The sequence below is a fragment of the Oncorhynchus clarkii genome, chromosome 23, assembly GCF_045791955.1.
Source record: "Oncorhynchus clarkii lewisi isolate Uvic-CL-2024 chromosome 23, UVic_Ocla_1.0, whole genome shotgun sequence".
NCBI classification, from domain to species: domain Eukaryota; kingdom Metazoa; phylum Chordata; class Actinopteri; order Salmoniformes; family Salmonidae; genus Oncorhynchus; species Oncorhynchus clarkii.
In genome coordinates, this window is record NC_092169.1 from 31,181,742 (window position 1) to 31,203,598 (window position 21,857).

At 41.9% G+C, this 21,857-nt stretch overlaps 1 protein-coding gene across 1 annotated transcript in view; it reads right to left on the bottom strand.

Moving 5' to 3' along the window:
* Positions 1-21,857, bottom strand: part of LOC139381353 (RNA binding protein fox-1 homolog 3-like) — a 753,561-nt gene that overhangs the window by 479,445 nt on the left and 252,259 nt on the right. The gene's annotated exons all lie outside the window — the stretch shown is intronic.

The window sequence follows — 21,857 nt, forward strand, 5'->3', positions numbered from 1 at the left end:
GCTCGGCATTCAACACCATAGTACCCTCCAAGCTCGTCATCAAGCTCGAGACCCTGGGTCTCGACCCCGCCCTGTGCAACTGGGTACTGGACTTCCTGACGGGCCGCCCCCAGGTGGTGAGGGTAGGCAACAACATCTCCTCCCCGCTGATCCTCAACACTGGGGCCCCACAAGGGTGCGTTCTGAGCCCTCTCCTGTACTCCCTGTTCACCCACGACTGCGTGGCCACGCACGCCTCCAACTCAATCATCAAGTTTGCGGACGACACAACAGTGGTAGGCTTGATTACCAACAACGACGAGACGGCCTACAGGGAGGAGGTGAGGGCCCTCGGAGTGTGGTGTCAGGAAAATAACCTCACACTCAACGTCAACAAAACTAAGGAGATGATTGTGGACTTCAGGAAACAGCAGAGGGAACACCCCCCTATCCGCATCGATGGAACAGTAGTGGAGAGGGTAGCAAGTTTTAAGTTCCTCGGCATACACATCACAGACAAACTGAATTGGTCCACTCACACAGACAGCATCGTGAAGAAGGCGCAGCAGCGCCTCTTCAACCTCAGGAGGCTGAAGAAATTCGGCTTGTCACCAAAAGCACTCACAAACTTCTACAGATGCACAATCGAGAGCATCCTGGCGGGCTGTATCACCGCCTGGTATGGCAACTGCACCGCCCTCAACCGTAAGGCTCTCCAGAGGGTAGTGAGGTCTGCACAACGCATCACCGGGGGCAAACTACCTGCCCTCCAGGACACCTACACCACCCGATGTCACAGGAAGGCCATAAAGATCATCAAGGACATCAACCGCCCGAGCCACTGCCTGTTCACCCCGCTATCATCCAGAAGGCGAGGTCAGTACAGGTGCATCAAAGCTGGGACCGAGAGACTGAAAAACAGCTTCTATCTCAAGGCCATCAGACTGTTAAACAGCCACCACTAACACTGAGTGGCTGCTGCCAACACACTGACACTGACTCAACTCCAGCCACTTTAATAATGGGAATTGATGGGAAATTATGTAAATATATCACTAGCCACTTTAAACAATGCTACCTTATATAATGTTACTTACCCTACATTATTCATCTCATATGCATACGTATATACTGTACTCTATATCATCGACTGTATCCTTATGTAATACATGTATCACTAGCCACTTTAAACTATGCCACTTTGTTTACATACTCATCTCATTTGTACATACTGTACTCGATACCATCTACTGTATCTTGCCTATGCTGCTCTGTACCATCACTCATTCATATATCCTTATGTACATATTCTTTATCCCCTTACACTGTGTACAAGACAGTAGTTTTGGAATTGTTAGTTAGATTACTTGTTATTACTGCATTGTCGGAACTAGAAGCACAAGCATTTCGCTACACTCGCATTAACATCTGCTAACCATGTGTATGTGACAAATAACTTTTTATTTGATTTGGAACTTACCCAACTTTGTTTTTGAAGTATAAAACCATGTGTTATCGAACCCGTTCATAGGGTTGGTTAACTCTTGAGGTTTCTCGGGTCTCCACCGAATTAGGTAAATCTGCCTTTAGTTTTTAATGCACCTCATTGCTTAAACAATTTACTAAACTCATTACAATTGAATGTTCTGGTTCCTCTTGGGCAATTTAAAGTATTGATTGAGGGATGTAACTGTTTTTCTTAAATGTTGTGCGGTGCTGTATTTTTATTTATTTATATTGATATTATATTGATTGCTGTTTTGTTTCATATTGTATTTGATTGTTATGTTTCTGTGATCAGGGCATCCTTGTGAATGAGACCATGGACTCAATGTATTTAACCTGAATAAATACATCATTTTAAATACTCTCCTTTCCTTTTTTTCTCTCACCTATCCTCTCATTCTCTCCTCTCCTTTTCTCTCCTCTGCCACCCTCTCCTCCCAGTCTTCTCCCCCCTCCTCCTTCTCTCCTCCCCACCAGGGGTTATAGTGACAGCAGAGAACTCGTCTGACTTGAAAGCATGAGAGTGAAGGAGATGTCAAAGCTTCCCCTCAAGACACTCTCTCCCGCTTTTGTGCATTTTAATGCTGAGATATTCAAATCTGACAATCCACCTTCACTCTCTCTCTTCGTCTTCTCTCTCTCTCCCCCGCTCTCTCTCTCATTCATCCCACTCTGTGATATCCAAGTATTAGGATGCTGGGTTTAATAAGAGAAAAGGAGGAGGAGAAGGAGAATGAAGAGGAGAGGAAGGGGGATGTGGGAAGGTCCCCCCCTCTCCTTCGGGGTGAAATCACCTTCAGCTTTTTCTTCTTTCTCTATGAAAAATGGGATTAAATGGAGTGGGACCCATGTGAATAACAGAATGGGAAGCTCTGACCTCTGGCCCATCCCCCTCAGTGGGGCTCTGGTCAAAAGTAGTGCACTATATAGGGACTAGGGTGCTATTTGGGACACACTTCATATCTAACGACGTAACAGGCCTTAGATCATAGCCCAGAGCTATTGATCAAATGATCTAACACATTTCCATCTCTTTCTCCATTCCCCTTCCCACTCCCCCCTCTCCTTCTTTCACCCCCCCTTCAACCTTTCCCTCTCTCACTGCCTCCCTTGTGTAAATGATAGGGTCTCTCTGACCCCCACACTTCACACACACCCACATGCTGGGACTAGCTAGAACCACTAAAGTAGAGAACTGTGGAGTAGCCTCCCCTGTATCTCCCCTGGATCAGGTCTGTGGGATGGGGCTAAATGTGACACAAAAACATGTTCCCCGAAGAGAGGAGGAGAGGGGTGGGTCTAATGCTTTAATCTGAGCAGTGGGAGAGAGACTGGGACAGGGTGACACACACACAAAGATCAAAGGGTGAGACAGGAAGGGATGATTGTTAGGATTCACACACAAAGGAGAGGACCTCATTCAACCTCATTCAAACCCACCCAACAACTCTCTAACCATTGATTGTCCAATGCGACCACAGTGAAATGTTCACTGACCAGATAGATAGAGTGGAAGACCGAGCTCGTACGGAACAGGGGTACTGTATGTCTATAAAAAGTGCCTTTGGTGTGACCGGATAACGGATGATATTTGGTGGCTACAGAAGGACGTTCACCGAATATCCGATGAGCTGAAGCAGAAGGAGAGCCTCGTTGATGAGCTCACCAATGTACAGTGCCTTGCGAAAGTATTCGGCCCCCTTGAACTTTGCGACCTTTTGCCACATTTCAGGCTTCAAACATAAAGATATAAAACTGTATTTTTTTGTGAAGAATCAACAACAAGTGGGACACAATCATGAAGTGGAACGACATTTATTGGATATTTCAAACTTTTTTAACATATCAAAAACTGAAAAATTGGGCGTGCAAAATTATTCAGCCCCCTTAAGTTAATACTTTGTAGCGCCACCTTTTGCTGCGATTACAGCTGTAAGTCGCTTGGGGTATGTCTCTATCAGTTTTGCACATCGAGAGACTGACATTTTTTCCCATTCCTCCTTGCAAAACAGCTCAAGCTCAGTGAGGTTGGATGGAGAGCATTTGTGAACAGCAGTTTTCAGTTCTTTCCACAGATTCTCGATTGGATTCAGGTCTGGACTTTGACTTGGCCATTCTAACACCTGGATATGTTTATTTTTGAACCATTCCATTGTAGATTTTGCTTTCTGTTTTGGATCATTGTCTTCTTGGAAGACAAATCTCCGTCCCAGTCTCAGGTCTTTTGCAGACTCCATCAGGTTTTCTTCCAGAATAGTCCTGTATTTGGCTCCATCCATCTTCCCATCAATTGTAACCATCTTCCCTGTCCCTGCTGAAGAAAAGCAGGCCCAAACCATGATGCTGCCACCACCATGTTTGACAGTGGGGATGGTGTGTTCAGCTGTGTTGCTTTTACGCCAAACATAACGTTTTGCATTGTTGCCAAAAAGTTCAATTTTGGTTTCATCTGACCAGAGCACCTTCTTCCACATGTTTGGTGTGTCTCCCAGGTGGCTTGTGGCAAACTTTAAACGACACTTTTTATGGATATCTTTAAGAAATGGCTTTCTTCTTGCCACTCTTCCATAAAGGCCAGATTTGTGCAATATACGACTGATTGTTGTCCTATGGACAGAGTCTCCCACCTCAGCTGTAGATCTCTGCAGTTCATCCAGAGTGATCATGGGCCTCTTGGCTGCATCTCTGATCAGTCTTCTCCTTGTATGAGCTGAAAGTTTAGAGGGACGGCCAGGTCTTGGTAGATTTGCAGTGGTCTGATACTCCTTCCATTTCAATATTATCGCTTGCACAGTGCTCCTTGGGATGTTTAAAGCTTGGGAAATCTTTTTGTATCCAAATCCGGCTTTAAACTTCTTCACAACAGTATCTCGGACCTGCCTGGTGTGTTCCTTGTTCTTCATGTTGCTCTCTGCGCTTTTAACGGACCTCTGAGACTATCACAGTGCAGGTGCATTTATACGGAGACTTGATTACACACAGGTGGATTGTATTTATCATCATTAGTCATTTAGGTCAACATTGGATCATTCAGAGATCCTCACTGAACTTCTGGAGAGAGTTTGCTGCACTGAAAGTAAAGGGGCTGAATAATTTTGCACGCCCAATTTTTCAGTTTTTGATTTGTTAAAAAAGTTTGAAATATCCAATAAATGTCGTTCCACTTCATGATTGTGTCCCACTTGTTGTTGATTCTTCACAAACAAATACAGTTTTATATCTTTATGTTTGAAGCCTGAAATGTGGCAAAAGGTCGCAAAGTTCAAGGGGGGCGAATACTTTCGCAAGGCACTGTAGCTATAGCCCAGGCTTAACATTCTGTATCTCAGTGCTAAACGTCTCTCTCACCCAGGGTGGTGGAAAGTTGGACGAAGTCAATCTGCCCCACTTCTCGGAGCAAGTGGCTTGTTCAACACAACTGAGACTGGGTGGTTCTTTCCTGCCTTGGAGGATTTGCTCCACCTGGCAAACAGCTTTGCACCGCTGGAAATGGACAGTCCAGCCCTAGGATCCCGGTCTGGTCCTGGAGACCTCGATGATAGGCAAGTGAACACCAACATCAAGAAATAGGGCAACAACATCAGTCCCTCTACCTATGTCCACTCATCTGGTCCACCTTCAGCTGGCAGCCAGACCGTGCCCTCTGCCCCCAACAGGCGACCCGACTCAACGCCGGATTTCTGCCACTTCGGACCACCTCGTCGCCCCCTCGGCTCCATGACCTCCCCCTCCCAAAATAGCCATTGTTGGTTGTTCCGTTGTACGGGATACGGTGGTTGATGGCACACTGACATTCTGCTTCCCTGATGCCAGAGTGCGTGACATCACTCTGGAGCTTACCATTCACTGTGGTTGTGCATGCTAGTACAAATGACATCAAGCTGCGGTAATTGGCTGAGTAGAGATGGGACTTCAAATACCTGAGAGACATACTATTGGCTACGGGCAAGAGGATTGTTTATTCTGGGCCTATCCCAACACAAGGTCGTGGAATTGATCATCTCTTCTGGCTATTTGCACTGGACTCTTGGATGAAATCAGGACTCTTCTCTGAAAAATTATTTGATTTTATTGACAATTTCAATCTGTTTTGGGAGTGACCGCAGCTCCTAAAAAGGGACGGCCTGCACATGAACAGGAAAGGAGCTTGGATGCTGAGTGCTAACATCAAAAAGGTATGTAAAAAAGTGATGGGATAATAGTCCTTGCCCGCAACTGGTAACCCCCATTGAGTCTTGCATTAATAGACCAAATAGCACAGTTCTAAGCAATCTTGTATTTATACCATTTCAAGCCAAACCCATTGTTATTTTATATAGAGGGCTACCTACTGATTTAAGCATGTTCGGTTTGGAGACTCCGTCTTATCTGAAATCCAGCAGCTGTGGCCTTGGACATGTAAGTGTCAGAACGTCACGACTTCCACCGAAGTTAGCTCTCCTGCCTGTTCGGGCGGGGCTCGGCGGTCATCGTCACCGGCCTACTAGCCGCCACCGATCCCTTTTTCGTTGTCTGTTTGTTTTGTCTTATTAGTTGCACCTGTCTATTTTTGTGCTTGATTGGCTTCCTTATTTATAGTATGTTTACCCGCCCTTGTTTCGTGGGGGATTACTCTTATGTTACGTGTGTATGTTTTTTTGGTGTTCGTGCTCTGGACCTGCTACCCTGTTGTGTTGGGATGGTCCACATTTTCCGCGCCCTGGTTTGATGGGGATTATTTTTCTGTGCGATATTAAAAGTGCACATCTTCCTGTGGAACTATATGCTCTCTGCGCCTGATTCTTCCCTCACGCACAAAGTTACCCGTGACACAGAAGTTTGATTTGGAAAATGTATCTTATTGCAATTCTGGCTTCTCAAACCAACGCAGACGTTTGGATAATTACTGAGACTTGGTTAAAATAGTATGTGCCAGACTCTGATGTGTCTCTGAATGCATGCAATGTTTATATATCTGACAGTTACATACAGTGCATACATTTTATTACGTCACAGCCTTATTCTAAAATTGATTAAATTGTTTTTTTCTCATCAATCTATTCACAATAGCCCATAATGACAAATTAAAAGTAAACAAAACACTGAAATATCACATTTATATAAGTACTTTTTACAGCCTTGAGTCTTCTTGGTTATGACGCTACAAGCTTGGCACAATTGTATTTAGGGAGTTTCTCTCAATCTTCTCTGCAGAACCTCTCAAGCTCTGTCAGGTTGTATAGGGAGCGTCGCAGCACAGCTATTTTTAGATCTCTCCAGAGATGTTCAATCGACTTCAAGTCCGGGCTCTGGCTGCTCATGACCTCCAGTCTGAGGTCATGAGTGCTGTGGAGCATGTTTTCATCAAGGATCTCTCTGTACTTTGCTCCGTTCATCTTTCCCTCGATCCTGACTCGTCTCCGATTCCCTGCCACTGAAAAACATTCCCCACAGCTTGATGCTGCCACCACCGTGCTTCACCGTAGGGATGGTGCCAGGTTCCCTCCAGACACAACACTTGGCATTCAGGCTAAAGAGTTCAATCTTGTTTCATCAGACCAAATAGTCTTGTTTCTCATGGTCTGAGAGTCCTTTAGGTGTCTTTAGGCAAACTCCAAATGAGCTGTCATGTGCCTTTAACTGAGGAGTGGCTTCCATCTAGCCACTCTTCCATGATAGCCTGATTGGTGGAGTGCTGCAGAGATGGATGTCCTTCTGGAAGGTTCTCCCATCTCCACAGAGGAACTCTGGAGCTCTTTCAGAGTGGCCATCGGGTTCTTGGTCACCTCCCTGACCAAGGCCCTTCTCCCCCGACTGCTCAGTTTGGCCAGCTCTAGGAAGAGTTGATGGTTCCAAACATATTCCATTTAAGAATGATTGAGGCCACTGTGTTCTTGGGGACATTCAAAGCTGCAGACATTTTTTGGTACCCTTCCCCAGATCTGTGCCTCGACTCAATCCAGTCTCGGCACTTTACGGACAATCCTGTCTCGGCACTTTTCCTTCGACCTCATGACTTGGTTTTTGCCCTGACATGCACTGTCAACATTGGGACCTTATATAGACAGCCTTTCCTAATCATGTCCAATCAATTAAATTTACCACAGGTGGTCTCCAATCAAGTTGTAGAAACATTTCAAGGATGATCAATGGAAACAGGATTCAACTGAGCTAAAGTTAGGGTGTCTCATAGCAAAGGGTATGAATATTTATGTAAATATTTTTTTATTTTATTTTTAATACATTCGCAAAAAAATCTAAAAACCTGTTTTGGCTTTGTCATTATGGGGTGTTGTGTGTAGATTGATTATGACTTTTTTTATTTGATCCATTTTAGAGTAAGGCTGTAAAGTAACAAAATGTGGTAAAATTCAAGGGGTCTGAATACTTTCTGAATGCACTGTATATGTCCAGAGTCATATTCCTGTTAAGCTGAGAGGATCCCATGTCAGATGATTTTCAAGGAATATGGCTACAGGTTCATCTGCCTCACCAACATTTTAGTCTCGTAGGAAGTTGCTTTTGATCTCTGAGTGCTAAAAGTCAGTATTTGGACTATATGTGGGAAATATTCAATAATTTATGCGATGTCAACAGAGATGTAATTTTGACTGGTTGTCATCAAGCTATCCACTCAAAAATAAGTTTTAAACTGTAACCGATGCCTGCAATCTTGTTTGGTTTATCAGTCAACCAACAGTACCAGGGTATTTACAAACAGAACAGGAACTAAATCATATACATGTATTGACCATATCTTTACTAATGCTGTAAAAATTTGCTCTAAAGCTGTATCCACTCCCATCGGATATAGTGATGAAAATATAATAGCCATATCTCGAAAAAATATTTTTCAAAGACTGGAACCAAAATTGTGTATAAGCGATCCTACAAGAGGTTTTCCAATTACAATGGAGCAAAAAAGTATTTAGTCAGCCACCAATTGTGCAAGTTCTCCCACTTAAAAAGATGAGAGAGGCCTGTAATTTTCATCATATGTACACTTCAACTATGACAGACAAAATGAGAAAAAAAATCCAGAAAATCACATTGTAGGATTTTTTATGAATTTATTTGCAAATTATGGTGGAAAATAAGTATTTGGTCAATAACAAAAGTTTATCTCAATACTTTGTTATACACCCTTTGTTGGCAATGACAGAGGTCAAACGTTTTCTGTAAGTCTTCACAAGGTTTTCACACACTGTTGCTGGTATTTTGGCCCATTCCTCCATGCAGATCTCCTCTAGAGCAGTGATGTTTTGGGGCTGTTGCTGGGCAACACGGACTTTCACCTCCCTCCAAAGATTTTCTATGGGGTTTGAGATCTGGAGACTGGCTAGGCACTCCAGGACCTTGAAATGCTTCTTACGAAGCCACTCCTTCGTTGCCCGGGCAGTATGTTTGGGATCATTGTCATGCTGAAAGACCCAGCCACGTTTCATCTTCAATGCCCTTGCTGATGGAAGGAGGTTTTCATTCAAAATCTCACGATACCTGGCCCCATTCATTTTTCCTTTACACGGATCAGTCGTCCTGATCCCTTTGCAGAAAAACTGCCCCAAAGCATGATGTTTCCACCACCATGCTTCACAGTAGGTATGGTGTTCTTTGGATGAAACTCAGGATTCTTTGTCCTCCAAACACGACGAGTTGAGTTTTTACCAAAAAGTTATATTTTGGTTTCATCTGACCATATGACATTCTCCCAATCTTCTTCTGGATCATCCAAATGCTCTCTAGCAAACTTCAGACGGGCCTGGACATGTACTGGCTTAAGCAGGGGTACACGTCTGGCACTGCAGGATTTGAGTCCCTGGCGGTGTAGTGTGTTACTGATGGTAGGCTTTGTTACTTTGGTCCCAGCTCTCTCCAGGTCATTCACTAGGTCCCCCCCGTGTGGTTCTGGGATTTTTGCTCACTGTTCTTGTGATCATTTTGACCCCACGGGGTGAGATCTTGCGTGGATTCCCAGATCGAGGGAGATTATCAGTGGTCTTGTATGTCTTCCATTTCCTAATAATTGCTCCCACAGTTGATTTCTTCAAACCAAGCTGCTTACCTATTGCAGATTCAGTCTTCCCAGCCTGGTGCAGGTCTACAATTTTGTTTCTGGTGTCCTTTGACAGCTCTTTGGTCTTGGCCATAGTGGAGTTTGTAGTGTGACTGTTTGAGGTTGTGGACAGGTGTCTTTTATACTGATAACAAATTCAAACAGGTGCCATTAATACAGGTAACGAGTGGAGGACAGATGAGCCTCTTAAAGAAGAAGATACAGGTCTGTGAGAGCCAGAAATCTTGCTTGTTTGTAGGTGACCAAATACTTATTGTTCACCATAATTTGCAAATAAATGTATTAAAAATCCTACAATGTGATTTTTCTCATTTTGTCTGTCATAGTTGAAGTGTACCTATGATGAAAATTACAGGCCTCTCTCATATTTTTAAGTGGAGAACTTGCACAATTGGTGGCTGACTAAATACTTTTTTGCCCCAATGTATATGTCAAAGATGTGAAACCAATTTATTGGTTTGATTTGTATAATGAGGAACAACCTGATGTTGCAGTTGAAGAATTTATGAAAGTGCTTCTTCCGGTTACTGATAGTCATGCAACCATCAAGAAACTGAAACAAATCCCCATGGAAACATTATGAATGAGGTTTTAAGTTGTTTTTATTGGCATGAAAGAATATAAGTGAAAGACTAAACAGTACAGATAAAATAAACTGGTAAAAAAAAAGTTGTGCAGGTGAGCTTGGAAGCCCTATGAAAACCACACCACAAATAAGTACAAAAGAAAGTTTAAACAAAATCTACATGCGCCGAATACAACAGTGAAATGCTTACTTACAAGCCCTAACCAACAATGCAGTTAAACAAAATTAAGCTTATTAATTATAATTGCACATGATATACTCAGTATAAAATAAAAAACATGTTTGAATATGTCTGTGTGTGTGTGCATGTGTGTGTGTCAGTGTGAGAGTTAGTCTTCGCTTGAAGTTATTGATGGATGATGTGGTTTTGGCACTGTAAGATAAGAATTCCAGAGTATGGTACCTCTGTATATGACAGAGAATTGACTATGTGAGGTGCGGCAGTGGGGAGGATGAAGGTTATCGCAGTGTGTTGTGTTATATAGATGGATAATTGAAAAACTGTATGGCTGAGAGGGATGCAGCAAAAGGAATATCAAATAAGTCTGACAACACAGCAGATAGGCAAACATACAGTAAATTGAGAAATCACTTAACTAGACTTAACAAAAACAAGAAGAAACTATATTATGGAACAAAGATAAATTATATAAAGAATGATAGTAAAAATTTCTGGAGTACCTTCAATAGAATTCTAGACAAAAAAGTGAACTCAGCTCCGTTGAGGCACTTGGTTTGTTCATAACAAACCCATTAAACATTGCTAACCACTTCAATAACTTTTTTTGTTGACAATAATAGCAAACTTAGGCATGACATGCAAACAACAAATGCTAAGCCCTCATATTCGTGCATATACCTGACCAAATAATGAAAGACAAGTTCTGTAGTTTTGAGTTCGGCAGAGTTGATGTGGAAGAGGTGACTTTTCTTTGCTATCTATAAATTAGGACAAGCCACCTGGTCCCGACAACCTGGATTGTAAATTGCTGAGGTTGGTAGCAGAAAACATTGTGATTCCTGTTTGCCACATCTTCAATTTAATCCTAGAAGACAGTATGTGTCCTCAGGCCTGGAATGAGGCAAAGGTCATTCCGCTGCCCAAGAATAAAGCAACCAGTCGACCAATCAGCCTGTTCCCGACAAACTTTAGATTTTTTATTTTTTTTTACCAAATATAATGTTATTTCACAGAGAACAAATTAGGAAAATACTTTCAGCATGTTTATAGGGAAGTACACTCAAAGTGCTCGGCACAAACACAAATGACTGATGATAGGCTGAAAGAAATTGATAATAAGAAGATTGTGGGAAATGTTTTGTTAGACTCCAGTGCAGCTTTTGGTGTCATTGATCATAACCTATTGCTGAAAAAAACGTAGGTATTATGGATTTACATCCTGCCTTATCATAGATTGAGAGTTACCTATCAAATAGAACACAGAGGGGTTTCTTTAAATGGAACCCTCTCTAATGCAAATTCGGTTGAGTGTGGTGTACCGCAAGGCAGCTGGCTTGGGCCATTATTGTTTTCTGTTTTTACTAATGACCTTCCACAGACCTTGAATAAAGCCTGTGTGTCTAGGAACACTGATGCTTCAACAGTATACACATCGCCTACAACAGAGTAAAATTAACAACTGACGCCTTTAACATAGAGCTCCAGTCAGTTTTAGAATGGCAAACTAGCAATAGCCTGGTGCTAAATATCTCAAAAACAAAAAGTATTGTTTTTGGGACAAATCACTCGCTTAGCCATAAACCTCATCTAAATCTATTATTAAATAACATGGTGATTGAGCAAGTTGAGGAGACTAAACTGCTGGGTGTAACCCTAGATAGCAAGCTGTAATGGTCAAAACATATAGACTCAATGGTTGCTAAAATGGGAAGAGGTCTGCCCATGATAAGGCATTGCTCTGCTTTCATGACATCTCAATCAACCAAACAGGTCCTACAGGCGCTCGTTTTGTTGGCACCTGTACTACTGCCCAGTTGTGTGGTCATGTGCGGCAAAGAAGGACATAGGCAAATTGCATTTGGTCCAGATCAGAGCAGCACATATAGCACTTAGATTACAAGTAGGGGGAATGTCAATGACATGCATGTGGATTTCTCCTGGCTCAAAGTTGAGGAGAGATTGATTGCATTACTATTGGTCTTTGTGCAAGGTGTTTATGTATTGAACGTACCGAACTGTCTGTTCAAGTAAGACATGCAACCAGAGGTCTCATCACATCCCCCAGGTCCAGAACAGAGGCTGGGAAATGCACAGGATGAAATAGAGCCATGATTACATGAAACTCTCTGCCACTCTAACTGAAGCTAGCAATAAAACCAGATAAAATAACACCTTCCTGCACAACAGGGACTGTGAAGAGACACAGACATTTTTACATATTTTGTATTGTATTTTGTATTGTATTATGTATTGTATTATGCGTTGCATTATATATACTGTATTGTATTATATATTGTATTATATATTCTATGTATTCTATTTGTTCAGGATTTTTTCTGTATCAAAAAGGGTCTTAGGTGGTGGGAATGGCTGGTGGAGTGGCAGGGGCGTGGCAATGTGCGTGGTCGGCCCATGTGTGCGGCTGGATTTTAGAGACAATTTTAGAGGCTTGTCGATGTAGAGCCATTTTTGAATATTTTGGCCAATTTCCTCAAATTCTACAAAATTTATTCTTGGCGTGAGAGTAATTGTTTGAGTTTAAAGCAAATGTCCTGCAATTCTATGCATTTGTCCATGGTTACTGCAGTGTTCTTTTGCACAAACATAATAAACAAAATCGTTACTTCTAAATTCGTTGTTTTGGGAATTTTTCATTCTCCCTGACTGACTATATTTTATTTTGGTAATTGTAAGGATTCTATTATAAAAACATATTTTATTTTAATTTAACTAGGCAAGTCAGTTAAGAACAAATTCTTATTTACAATAACAGCCAACCCCAGCCAAGCCCGGGCAACGCTAGGCCAATTGTACGCTGCCCTATGTGACTCCAAATCATGGCTGGATGTGATACAGCCTGGATTCAATTATTGTCCATAGAGCTCAGAGACAGGATTGTGTCGAGGCACAGATCTGGGGAAGGGTAACAAAACATTTCTGCAGCATTGAAGGTGGCCAAGTACACAGTGGCCTTCATCATTCTTAAATGGAAGAAGTTTGGAACCACCAAGACTCTTCCTAGAGCTGGCCGCCCGCCTGCCCGCCCGCCCGCCCGCCCGGCCAAACTAAGCAATTGGGGGAGGAGGGCCTTTGTCAGGGAGGTAATCATGAACCTGAAATTTCTAAAACCTGTATTTTCTTTGTCATTATGTGGTATTGTGTGAAGATTGATAAGGGGAAAAAACTATTTAATACATTTTAGAATAAGGCTGTAACACAACAAAATGTGTAAAAAGTCAAGGGGTCTGAATACTTTCCGAATGCAGCTCCATTATCCTTTCTATATACTTTATATCTGGTTTAATTTTACACTGATAACTTAGGCGTCCAGAAAAAAATGCTTAGGCGGCCTCCCAAGGATTACAATGGCAGAAAAATATATGTTATGTTTTGTTTCCTGTAGCCACAGCCACCACTAAATGGGGATCCTAATAAAATACTAAATACTAAATCTACACCTTCTCTCTCTCTCTCTCTCTCTCCAACTCTCTCACTCTCCATCTATAACACTCCTCCCCCTCCTCCCCTCTCTCTCTCTCTCTCTCTCTCTCTCTCTCGCTCTCTCTCTGCTGACTGGGGGATTGTATCTCAGCGTAGACAGAGAAAACTCTTCCCCTCCTCTTCTGCCTCTCTCTCTCCCTTCCTCTCCCTTCCCCTCCTGTTCCTTTCTTACTGCTGGCTGGGTGATGTGATTGTGTCTCAGTGTAGACAGAGAGAACTCTCCATCAGCAGTAGTCCTGACCTTGTCTGTGTATCTGCTCTGACCTAGGAAGACACACAGCACAGATCATATCACTGGCAGAGCAATGCTCACACACCACACACACCCAGACGCACATACGCAGACACACTCTCACATTCACACACGACACAACAGCCCTGCACACAGCAAATTGATTGTGCCTCACCAAATTCCCATGGAGAGCAAAATAGGGAAGGAGGGACAAAGGGAGAGAGGGAGGGAAAGAGGGAGAGAGGGCTTGGGAAAGGTGGTTTCTTGTCTGTGTTTTATTTCATTGTCATGGTTGTTGCATTCATCCAAAATCAGCCTCACCAAGTGAGATTGTAAGCGAATATGTTATCAATAAAATTACATCCATTAAAAAACAATATATACTGCATGATCTTATTTGTAGTTTTTATTCACCCACAACCCGCATTCAGAATGACTGCCAGGTTAGACAGTCTGCGATATGAGTCTACCTAAACCATTTAAACTGGAGGGATACAAATCAGTAATGATTGTAAAGTAACAGATTGGAATAGTTTAGAAAGATCTATGTTATTTATATTTGAGTAGCATAATATTAATTAATCAATCAATGTACATGGAAAAACATAGATGTTGAAACAAAATAAATAAAAATCCACCTGCAATAGAGCATGCCGGGAAATATGATAATGATGGTAGCGGTTTGGTTTAACACTGCTTATTAACACCAACAATGGGATTCTTTACACAAATGAGTGTTTATTTAACAGTAACAGTGTTAATTTAACACCTGAAACAACATTAAAAATGTTAAACTAAAAATCAACATTTGATAACACTGGCCAATTTGCTGTGTGTTAAACGTCTACTGTAACTGGGCTGATAGTGGCTCTAATCGCCTCTGATAATAGGGGACACAGGCTGCAGAGAGACCGTGACTTTGCCTGGGGCCAAGATTCACACAAAGAGTGTGTGTGTGTGTGTGTGTGTGTGTGTGTGTGTGTGTGTGTGTGTGTGTGTGTGTGTGTGTGTGTGTGTGTGTGTCTATCCTGGGGCAGTGATAAAAATTGAATGACCATGTGTTCCCCATCACACACACCGACCCAAGACACACGCACACTAGTGCTGAGCGATTAGTTATTTTTGAAGTCTTTTAAAAAAATCACGGTTTTAGATTTAAATTATTTTTTAGACATTAAATGCAGAATGCATTATCTGGGTTGAATGCTGTAACAACAGAATATAACAATTAATTAAAGTACCATAATGCTACTGTCACGCCCTGACCATAGAGAGCCATTGTTTCTCTATGGTGAAGTGGGTCAGGGCGTGACTGGGGGTGATCTAGTTTGTTTATTTCTATGTGGTGTTCTAGTTTGTTTTCTATGTTGGTGATTTGTATGATTCCCAATTAGAGACAGCTGGTAATCGTTGTCTCTAATTGGGGATCATATTGAAGTAGCTGTTTTTCCCACTTGTGTTTATGGGATATTGTGTTTAGAGTTAGTGCACGTAACATCTCTGTAGACACGGTTCGTTGTTCTATTGTTTATTGTTTGTTTTGCTAACTTTTCACTTTATGATAAATTATGTGGAAACTATATCGCTCTGCAGCTTGGTCCGACATTTATTCAAGTGAACGTGATAGCTACTGACTACCCATTACTGCCTATCACTTTTAAGTGATTTAGCCACCTTACTTTAATAAAATATTTGTTTTATTTGATGACTATTATTTAATTGTAAGTCACCATCTCATCTCTATAGAGCTGCTGCAAATGCTGTCTGACAAAATCAATATTTTAGTAGTTCTTCAAAGTAAATAAGGCATACTTTTATGACTGCTGAATACCAACTGTCAATCACAACAATCATTATGTATTTTCCTGTACAGATACCTCACGAACCAACTTGTTTCTATCCCTCTTGATCTAGCGTTCTCTCTTCTCTCCATCATCTCGTTTGCTCCACACAGACCGGACAAATAGGCAGGCACGCAATGGATTATCGTCCTTGTAGTTATTTACAAGGTTTTTTGTGCTAAACTATGTCGAATTTTGGCCTGTTGGAAATTACAATTCCACACTACATCGCACAATTTGGGCTTGATCTAATTTATCTCTACAGAAGCTGCGCATCCAGCTCAGTTTATTTAAAACTAAATGTTATTTAAATAAAACAGATATGTTGGTTAATCGCTCAGCACTAAAGCGCACACACTTGGTTTTCACTGGAGCTATCCATGGTGCTGAAATCATTGTAGCGACTGTTATAGCTTGTTGACACTGACCTCAATAACTTCCCCACCTTCTCTCCTTTTCCCATCTGTCAAATAAAACATTCTACTTCTAGCAGCAATAGATTGTTCTATTAACTTCCGGTGAATGACGTGAACACAGCAGCTCTGTTTCTGTGAATCATTAACAGGTGGTGAATTTGAAGTGTTCCCAACAACAACCAACCCCCATTACTCTTTTTTTACCATCTTTAAAAAAAGGTACTATGTAAAAGCATACAGAGTTCTTCGGTTTGTCCCCATAGGGGAACTCTTTTTGGTGCTAGGCAGAACCCTTTGCAGATCGCTCTACCTAGAAATAGTGATGGGGAATACTAAGCTTCCTGAAACATTGAGGATTTCAAGCCCATGGTGTCTAAAACATGTTCAGTACTCCAGGCTTTGATATCATGCTGGTCAAAATAAATTAGAACAGTGAAGTTATTATAGATGACGTTGCACATGTGGTAGCGTGTGCACAGAGAGGCCTTTCTGTTTTCTACAGAAACCAATACCAAACCAATCAGGTGGTTGTTCAACTTAACAAAGCTTCAGATGTCATTGACCATGTGTTTCTGGTTAAGTGATACAAGCATCGGCACACTGCTTCGAAGTAAACTGCTTAGCATTTACGACGCATGACTTGGAGCTCCGGTATCAGCCATAACATCACAACCTAGAACCCTCCATGTAGGGTTCTTCATAGAACCCATTGTATACGGTTCTGCCTAAAACCCTTTATGAAGGATTCTACCAGGAACCATTTATCATCTAAAGGTTCTTCCTAGAACCCTATGAATGGTCCCACCAGCCTTATTAGACTTTAAGATTAAATAATTTATGAAAATGCATTGCTATATAAATATACATGTATGTCATAAGGGCCTACTGTAGTTATACCCTACTACAGTGGTGTTAGGAAACCCCTGGTTTAAAGGCCACATCAGGCCTGTAAGTCACATTTTGCTGGTTTGCAAAGTGACATGTAATTCCTATTGGAATCCAGCCAGAGATAGGATATCCAACAAGTGAACATTTTTATCACCAGCAACCTGCATTCAGAATGACTGCCAGGGTAGGGAAGATTGAATACTGAGACTATCTCAATGATGGAACAACCATCTCAGTAACGGGTGCAATAACTACTAACATATTGGATTAGTTTAAAATATATATATGTTATATTTATCTTTGTGTAGCATACAATTTATCAACATGCAAAAACGCATTAAAACAAACAATTCTGAAAATCACCTGCAATAGAACTTGTGTTGTCTTCTAAAGAATTAGGGTTAGAATTAGGTTTAGGGTTATTAGCTCGGGTTAGTTTTTGGGTTATGGTTAGGAGATATGGTTAGGGTTAGGTTTTTGGGTTAAGGTTAGCGTTAGGGTAAGGTTTAGGGGTTAGGGAAAATAGGATTTTGAATGGAACGGAAATGTGTCCCCCCACAAGGTTAGTTATACAAGTCAGTGTGTGTGTGTGTGTGTGTAAAGGTCTCAGTTATCCAAGCTCTCCCATTCACCAGTGAACAATTTAACAATATCAGACTTCTACAACATGTTGCATCAGACACACACACACACACACACACACACACACACACACACACACACACACTCGTTCTGTATCATTCATCATTCTCTCTTTCTGATTCCATCATATCTCTTTCTGTATGCAAGGCTAAAGAGAATATATTACACTAACTCAACCCCTAGTTGTGTCTTCTGACTCATAAAATAATTACAATATATAATAGATGTAATAGGTATTCAGTGGCATGCTCCTGCAGCCTCTGCCAGAGAGTGTTTACCATACAATAGCCTTGGGGAATGACTACACACACACACACACACACACACACACACACACACACACACACACACACACACACACACACACACACACACACACACACACACACACACACACACACACACACACACACACACACACACAGCTCTAGTTTCTATTAGGGTGAATTACAGTTGAACTTTAGCTCCAGGGAGATGGAGAGAACTCTTTTACTTTCCTATTTAGGAACAGTAGTATCTAGCTAAGTCTCTCTATTTAGGAACAGTAGTATCTATTTAGGAACAGTAGTATCTAGCTAAGTCTCTCTCTATCTCTCTCTCTCTCTCTCTCTCTCTCTCTCTCTCTCTGTCCATCTCTCTGAACCTCTATATCTCTCTCTGTTCCCACAAGAGAGATCGAGAGATGGATAGACAGATTGAGCTCGGAACACCTGGCATAAACAATCCCAGATTCCAATGAGTAATATGTATATATTATATATATATATATTGTATACATATACATACACACTACATGAACGAAAAGTATTCTCGACATACATCTCATTCCAATATCAATTAATATGAAGCTGGTCCCCCCTTTGCTGCTATAACAGCCTCCACACTTCTGGAAAGACTGTCCACTAGATGTTGGAACATTGCTGCAGGGACTTGGTTCCATTCAGCCACAAGAACACTGGTGAGGTCAGCCACTGATGTTGGGTGATTAGGCCTGGCTCGCAGTCGGCATTCTAATTCATTCCAAAGGTGTTAGATGGGGTTGAGGTCAGGGCTCTGTGCAAGGCAGTCAAGTTCTTCCACACTGATCACAACAAACCATATGGACCTCACTTTGTGCATGAGGGCATTATCATGCTGAAACAGGAAAGGGCCTTCCCCAAACTGTTGCCACTGTTGGAAGCACAGAATAGTCTAGAATGTCATTGTATGCTGTAGCGTTAAGATTTCCCTCCACTAGATGGCACTATGCATTGGGGCACGTAGTGTTCTCCTGGCATCCACCAAACACAGATTCATCCGTAGGACTGCCAGATGGGGAAGCGTGATTCATCACTCCAGAGAACGCATTTCTACTGCTCCAGTCCAATAGTGGCAAGCTTTACACCACTCCAGCCGACGCTTGACATTGTGTATGGTGATCCTAGGCTTATGTGCGGCTGCTCAGCCATGAAAACCCATTTCATGAAGCTCCAGGCGAACAGGTCTGGTGCTGACATTGCTTCCAGGGGCAGTTTGGAACTCAGTAGTGAATGTTGCAACCGAGGACAGACGTCTTTATGCACTCCACGCAAACGACTTTGCGGATGAGTCGTTATTGCTCCGAGACGTTTCCACTTCACAATAACAGCACTTACAGTTGACCGGGGCAGCTCCAGCAGGGCAGAAATTTGATGAACTGACTTGTTGGAGAGGTAGCATCCTATAACGGTGCCACGTTGATAGTCACTGAGCTCTTCAGTAATGCCATTCTACTGCCAATGTTTGTTTATGGAGATTGCATGGCTGTGTGCAACATTTTTATACACCTGTCAGCCATTCAGGGATCTAACTATCTTACAAGTATTTGAAATAAGTATTCTAACTACTTCTGAATCTTTTGTATGTTGTATTACACTGGGCTGAACTACACTCCAATGTATTTTGTAACAAGATACTTTTGAAAGCTGTAATTGGTATTTTCAAAATGAAAAAAATAAAATCCATATCATTACTTTAGAGCGGTTCACAATTTTGTGGGGCCCTTTCACCCTACATTGGTATCAAAAGTCTGCATCTGCTAAATTAACTAAATGTATATGTATAACTGAATAAAAATATAAACTCAACAGATTTTACTGTGTCACAGTTCGTATAAGGAAATCAGTCAATTGAAATAAATAAATGAAGCCATATGGATTTCACATGACAGGGTATAGAGATATGCATCTGTTGGCCACAGGTACCTTAAAGAAAAGGTAGGGGGCGTGGATCAGAAAACCAGTCAGTATCTGTGACCACTATTTGCCTCATGCAGCGCGACACATCTCCTTCACATAGAATTGATCAGGTTGTTGATTGTGGCCTGTGGAATGTTGTCCCGCCCCTCGTCAATAGCTGTGTGAAGTTGCAGGATATTGGAGGGTACTGGAACACACTGTCATACACATTGATTCAGAGCATCCCAAACATGCTGAATGGGTGAAATGTCTGGTGAGTATGCAAGCCATGGAAGAACTGGGACATTATCAGCTTGCAGGAATTGTGTACAGATCCTTGCAACATGGGACTGTGCATTATCATGCTGAAACATTAGGTGATGGCGGTGGTTGAATGGGACAACGGTAGGACTTAGGATCTCTTCACAGTATCTCTGTGCATTCAATTTGCCATAGGTAAAACGCAATTGTTTTCATTTTCTGTAGCTTATGCCTGCCCATACCATAACCCCACCGTCACTATGGGGCACTCCGTTAACAACGTTGACAACGGCAAACCGCTCGCCGACACAACGTTATACACGTGTTCTGCGGTTGTGAGACCGTTTGGAAGTACTGCCAAATTCTCTAAAATTACATTGGAGGAAGCGAATGGAGATAAATTGAAATTCAATTGTCTGGCAATACCTCTGGTGGATATTCCTGCAGTCAGCATGCCAATTGCACACTCCCTCAAAACTCAAGACATCTGTGGTATTGTGTTGTGTGACAAAACTGCACATTTTAGAGTGGCCTTTTATTGTCCCCAGCACAAGGTGCACCTGTGTAATGAGCATGCTGTTTATTCACCTTGGTATGCCACACCAGTCAGGTGGATGGATTGTCTTGGCAAATGAGAAATGCTCACTAACAGGGATGAAATACACATTTCAGAGAAATAAGCTTTCTGTGCGTATGGAGCATTTCTGTGATCTTTTATTTTAGCTGATGAAACATGGGACCAACACTTTACATGTTGTGTTTATATTTTTGTTCAGTATACAGTACATTCGGAAAGTATTCAGACCCCTTGACATTTTAAACATTATGTTACGTTACAGTCTTATTCCAAAATGAATTCAATTGTTTGTTTCACTCATCAATTTACACATAATACCACAAATGAAAATGATTTTTTTTATTTTCTAAATATCAATACATACTTAAATATTACATTTACATAAATATTTAGACCCTTTACTCAGTACTTTGTTGAAGCACCTTTGGCAGTGCTTATCGCCTTTATTCTTCTTGGGTATGACGCTACAAGCTTGGCAAACCTGTATTTGGGTAGTTTCTCCCATTATTCTCTGCAGATCCTCTCAAGCTCTGTCAGGTTGGATAGCGAGCATCACTGCAGAGCTGTTTTCAGGTCTCTAGAAATATGTTCAATCGAGTTCAAGTCCGGGCTCTGGCTGGGCCACTCAAGGACATTCAGAGAATTGTCCCGAAGCCACTCCTGCGTTGTCTTGGCTGTGTGCTTAGGATCGTTGTCTTGTTGGAAGGTGAACCTTCGCCCCAATCTGAGGTACTGAGCGCTCTGCAGCTGGTTTTCATCAACGATCTCTCTGTACTTTGCTCCGTTCATCTTTCCCTCGATCCTGTGCTGCAGAGATGGTTGTCTTTCTGGAATGTTCTCCTATCTCCACAGAGGAACTCTGGAGCTCTGTCAGAGTGACCATCTGGTTCTTGGTCACCTCCCTGACCAAAGCCCTATTCCCCCGATTGCTCACTTTGGCCGGGCAGCCAGCTCTAGGAAGTGTCTTGGTGGTTCCAAACTTCTTCCATTTTAAGATTG